This window comes from Rhinopithecus bieti, unplaced genomic scaffold, assembly GCF_001698545.2.
Source record: "Rhinopithecus bieti isolate Rb0 unplaced genomic scaffold, ASM169854v2 scaffold_8601, whole genome shotgun sequence".
Taxonomy (NCBI): Eukaryota; Metazoa; Chordata; class Mammalia; order Primates; family Cercopithecidae; genus Rhinopithecus; species Rhinopithecus bieti.
Window position 1 is genome coordinate 1,072,276 of NW_016806193.1, and position 6,113 is coordinate 1,078,388.

At 41.2% G+C, this 6,113-nt stretch overlaps 1 protein-coding gene across 1 annotated transcript in view; it reads left to right on the forward strand.

Annotated features, from left to right (window-relative positions):
- Nucleotides 1–6,113, forward strand: part of ATXN7 (ataxin 7) — an 89,532-nt gene that overhangs the window by 17,394 nt on the left and 66,025 nt on the right. The window lies entirely within an intron of this gene.

Here is a 6,113-nt window from a genome sequence, read left to right on the forward strand (position 1 = left end):
CGCCCCATGCCCGGCTAATTTTTTTGTGTTTTAATAGAAAGGGGTTTTACCATGTTAGCCAGGATGGTCTCGATCTCCTGACCTCGTGATCTGCCTGCCTCGGCCTCTCAAAGGGCTGGGATTACAGGCGTGAGCCACCACGCCCTGCAAGTTTACATAATTTTGAATGGATTCTAACATATCTGTGCTACTCAAGAATTTTTGTACCAAGTTTTAGGACACTAGACAGGTGGCTACATCTGTGAAGATACAATAAGAACTTGTGCATTGATTTTGTTAAATATGGCTGTTGATTGCCATATGTGGCTTGGGGGAGAGTAGAATGATGTTGTTTCAAAGAACTGCTAAGAAACTGAAGTGAGACATGGGGATCTAGAAGAGGTGGACCCTTAACGCTGGAGTTAATGGCATATACAGTAGAAGTTTTTTTGTTTGTTTGTTTAAGAGAGGGTCTCACTGTGTTGCCCAGTCTGATCTTGAACTCCTGGGCTCAAGCATTTCTCCTGCCTCGGTGTTCCAAAGTGCTGGGATTACAGGCGTGAGCCACTACGTCCTGCCTACAGCAGAAGTTTCCTGATTTCTTGTTTCTAGTGCTGATCTTCTTGCTGTTACTAACTTGTAAGCACCCCCAAAAAAGTAGAGGAGAAAGCATGAAGCTTAATTACCCCAAGTTGGATTATAACTCTGATAAAGGTTTTGTAGGCAATACCTGTGAATACCCATGTATGGAATCTGTGCTTATAATGTGTCTGGCCTTGACTAGGTTGTCAGGGGCTCAGGAAGAGCCCCTGGAGGCCATAGAGGACACTTAGGGACTTTCTCTTGCTGCGGAAAGCAAACTGAAGGCCCCTGGCTCATGAGGCCGCTGCAGTTCTGATCCAGTGTTCCCTTTTCCTTATGGCCTTTTTGTCTTCTCTTCAGAAAAAAGGAACATGATTGCCATCTATTTTTTTGCTTTTTTCTAAGACACTTGACTGTATTTATTCTGGTTTAGGTGATCTCCTTTGTCTCCACCCATACCCTTTTTAAATTGCCCCACTGCCCCTGAAACTTTTACTTTAGGAAAAGAGTTTACATTAAATGCTGCTCTTTTTTAGTGTCTCCCATGTCATTTAGGTGACATGGGTGACAGATGTAAGTTATAACAATGGTAAAACTATGTCAAAGGAAAGAGAAGCCTGAAATTTGGAAGTAGACACAGGAAGGACTGGGGTGTGAGCTTTGAAATCAGGGATTCTCAAACTGGAGTTATTTGAGCAATGGGAGGTCCTTGCATCACTTAATCTATATGTGCGAAATATTGGCCGTATTTACATGAGTACAGTTTTCTAGGGAGAGAAAATATACCTTCCAACGGATTTTCAAAAGCCCTCATGACCCAATAGTGTTTAGCACCACCAGTGAAAATCCAAAGTGTTTTTATAAGATCATCACAAGTTTCCATTATTAGTTTACTTATACTTAAAGCAGGTGTTTTGTGCAGGTTCCCATATTCAAAGTAATTTAAAAATTTTTTAATTTGGTTTCTAAATGTTTTGTTTTGCTTAATGCATTCACTGCTGTGTTTTCTGCAATATTCATTACAGAAACATACAGTATTTTGGCTGCATTAAAGGTTAAGAGTCAGAAGTAGGCCACACTGAGAAGATGAACTTTTTTTTGTCATAGTGATATCACTTAAGCATGCAGCATTTCAGATAGACAAAAAAATTTCAGTCCTACCTGAGGTTTTGGAACTGAAGTTATTTGTAAATTAAGGGCAGATGGGAGACAGACTTTAGAACTTGAGGTGGCAGCCAGGGTGATCTTTCTAATACTCTCATATAATAGTGTCTTGTTCTTGCTTGAATGACTTCATTGATTCCCATTGCCCTTAGGGTAAAGGTAAAACTACTTAATGTGGCTGGTGGACAATGTTCTGTTTGCCCAAGGCCACTGCAGCCTCTAAACTCCTTGGCTTTTTCACAGGTTATGTGCTGTCCCTGTGTAGGTACACTTTCCCTTTTCCCAATTTCCCTCTGCTCCTTTCCCCTGACCCCTTTCCCCAATAAAAAGAAAATTGCTTCTCATCCCTTAGATCATGGCTTAGGCAGTAATTCTTCCAGGCAGCTTTCCCAGGCCTCTGGTCCAGTTTTATGTCTGCTGGTTGCTTTTTGTGTTCAGCCATAGGGAGATTGGTCCATGTCATCACAGATAGATCTGCCTAATTTTATTCAACTACTGCCTAGTTTTTTGTACTATGGGTGTGCTATTCTTGTTTAAACTTGACCTTTATGGATGGACATACAGACTCTTGGTAGTGTTGCTGCTTTTACCAACAGTCCTACAATTATTTTTACAAGTTTATTTGCAGTAGTGAGGCTTTCATTTGGTTGTTTTGTAAGTAAACTCAGACAACTTAACAGTGTATCTAAAGAGGTAATGTCAAAGTGCCTTCCAAAAAGGCTCTACTAGTTTCAGGTGTCAGAGGTCTATCTAGATGACAGAGAAGTATGTTTTATGACTAGGGACATGTTTCCTTTCTCTCTGAGTCTCTCCCTAAGGAACTGGCAGGATCTAGCTTTTTTTTCCTGTGTCTCCCTTTCTTCAAGTTTTGGGCTTTCTTCAAGTTTGGGCTGTCTCCCTTTCTTCAAGTTTTGAAATTATAGTTTTCTGTCCTGTAGAAACTTAGAGCCCTGTGATTTGAAGATGCAGTCTGACCTTCAAAGTAGTCAGTGTTGTTGTTAAAGGAAGAATTAATTGTAGGCTTCCTGGTTATAATAATGTTCTTCATCTGAGAATCTGAAAGTACCTAGGACATTAGTTTTTTAATCCACCCAAAATCTGAGGTACAGTTTTTGCCATCTTGTTGTTGACTTTCTTCATGTACTCTGCAAGCACTGGCCTCCACAGTCTCAAAGGCAAAAACTGTTTTTGCCTCCCTCAAGAAAGTCTGTGATGAGTGAAGTATATATCTTGTAACAAGATTTGGAGGTTGAATAGGAAACAGAATGTTAAGTGACTATAGTTTCAGCTACTTTTCTTTTGCAAAAAAAAAAGGAAGTAAAATTTCCCTGTGACTATGGTAATGTCTCTCGTATCCCTCTCATTTAAGTGGTATTCTCTACTGGGTATTGAAGTAAACCTGTGCAAAGTAGTTTGTTATACATCATTTCATGGGCAATAAGAGGGTACGCTGAATGGGTAGTCAAGTTGATGCTTCATAACTGTCATTACCTATTGGAGGGAGTGGCTAGTTGATTTTCTCTTTTCTGCTTTTTTTTTTTCTTTTTTAAATTAGCTTGTATTTATTTTAAGATATGACCCTGGGGCCGGGCGCGGTGGCTCAAGCCTGTAATCCCAGCACTTTGGGAGGCCGAGACGGGCGGATCACGAGGTCAGGAGATCGAGACCATCCTGGCTAACACGGTGGAACCCCGTCTCTACTAAAAAATACAAAAAACTAGCCGGGCGAGGTGGCGGCGCCTGTAGTCCCAGCTACTTGGGAGGCTGAGGCAGGAGAATGGTGTAAACCCGGGAGGCGGAGCTTGCAGTGAGCTGAGATCCGGCCACTGTACTCCAGCCTGGGCGACAGAGCGAGACTCCGTCTCAAAAAACAAACAAACAAACAAACAAACAAAAGATGTGACCCTGGGTTTTCCAAAACAGTGTTGATTGAAAGTTGCGTAGTTGATTGAATCACAAATGTACTTAAAAAGCCACGAACGTTCATCATTGTTTTTAGAATCAATTGGCCAAACTCCTTTGCAGCTAATTGCTGACACTGTATTTGTATTGAGAAGCCAAAGACTAATTCCTCCAGGAGCTGGGGAAGTCTGAAACCACCCCCTTGTGTCCTGTCCTGTTATACTTCTTGCCAGCTGGCAGCCTCTTCCACCTCCCACAGCCTCCTCATTCCTGCCTACTCGGAGGCTATGATTGAGTCTGGCCTCTTTGGCACAGTGTGCTGATGTTTTGCCGCTTCTGGGAAGAAGATTCACAGAGGGAAAGAACTGCTAGTTTTCTGGGTTCTTGGGGCAGGGAATGTTTTGTTTATGCTTATGGGAACCACTCTCAGCCAGGGGTGGAGAAATCATACAGTCATCCTACTTCTTTCCAGAGATCAAAATTGGATAGGAGTGGGGCACTACGAAAGAGATGTTCTTGGTGAGAGGCAGAAAGAGAGTATTTCTAGATGGGAACTGAAGGAAGAGAGAGTGAATTGAGGAGTATTATGTCGTGGTGACTCAGTTTTTAAAGTACTTCCTCTCTGAGTTCCTGTAATCACCAAAAATTTTGTAGGAACTTAATGTTTGTTGCACAGCAGCATCAGATTTCTGGGTTAGAGTCCCTACCGCACTTACCACAGACCTTGGGCAAGTTATTTAACACTTTTGTGTTTCACTTTCCTCAAAGTGGTCATGGATTTCAATTGTGTCTCTCCCATAGGGCTCTTACGAGAATGCTTTAATTAATGTAGAGTTTCTCAGTCTCAACACTATTGACATTTGGTCTCAGATAATTCTTTATTGTGAGAGAATGTTCCGTGCATTGTAGGATTACAGTAGCTAATCTTGCTGTGTGATAGCAGCCTCTCTGGCCTCTACCACTGGATTCTAGTTGTGACAACCAAAAATGTCTGCAAACATTGCCAATGTTTCCTGGGGGCAAAATTGCCCCTGATTGAAAACCACAACTTTAATCTTTAGAAAGCCCTGAGCACAGTGCCTGGTATGTAGAAATGTTCTGCAGTGTTTACTGCACAGTAGTTGCTTACTAAAGGGAATGAATGAATGAATGAATGAATGAGTGAATGTTGATGCTGCTACTCTTCCACCATTGAAAGAGTGCTAGTTCCTTTCTCAACAGTCGCATTATGGAATAGATCACTTATTGAGATTCTTGTGGCCCTGCAGTAACTGAATTATTTGGGGTGGCTACCAAGGGGAGCACTGTCTCCCTGTCTTGAGTTTCACTGGTATTGCACAGTGACACCTATGAAGTGCCAGAGTAGCTCTTGCACTGTATAGTCTGATTTCCAAGATGCCTACTTTTCCCTTATTTTAGTATTTCTGAAAGCAGAATGGATTATGAAGTTTAAGGGTACATTAAAAAACAATTACTCCCCCAAAGCTATTCTCACACACTTGATGGCAGCTTTAACATTAAGGAATGTGATGTCTCTGTGAATATCTGGGCTTTGCAACCAGAGTGGAAGCTCCTTGTGGGCAAAGGCTGTAATATGGTGCCTTTTTTTTTTTTTCCCCAGTAGTGAGCTCAGTGACTGGACCATACTGCCTCAAACTTTTGAACAGTCTGCACTTTCCTGTGTTTTGTGATGATGTGCTTAAACTGCCTTTCATATGGTTTTGGACCTTTATACAGCTCACGACAACAAACAGTGCAGTCTTTCACATGATGATATTAGTACCAACAGTGTCTTTTTCAATAGTCACTGTTTTGCCCTTCAGCAATGAGTTTGAGTGGTTATTTGATCGTTTTAATGCATTTTGCTCATTATAAAAGTGAGTATACAGCACAAACTAATGTCCAAATGCTGGTGATAAGCAGATATGTTGAACCTTATGTAGCAGGGTTGCATCTTAAGTGGTTAGCTTAGGCAAATTGTACTGTATGCTGTAAAGAAAGAAAAATAGTGTGGCTAATTTTACCAGTCATTCAATGCATATTGTTTTGAAATACGGTTGGAATAGGAGGTATGAATCAACTAAGATGTTAAGATGTAAGTCCCATGAGGGCAGGATTTTGCTCACTACTGTATTTTCTTGTAGAAAGTACCTTAAAAATAGTAAACACTATCATACTGAATGGGCAAAAACTGGAAGCATTCCCTTTGAAAACTGGCACAAGACAGGGATGCCCTCTCTCACCACTCCTATTCAACATAGTGTTGGAAGTTCTGGCTAGGGCAATCAGGCAAGAGAAAGAAATAAAGGGTATTCAGTTAGGAAAAGAAGAAGTCAAATTGTCCCTGTTTGCAGATTGTATATTTAGAAAACCCCATCATCTCAGCCCAAAATCTCCTTAAGCTGATAAGCAACTTCAGCAAAGTCTCAGTACACAAAATCAATGTGCAAAAATCACAAGCATTCTTATACACCAGTAACAGACAA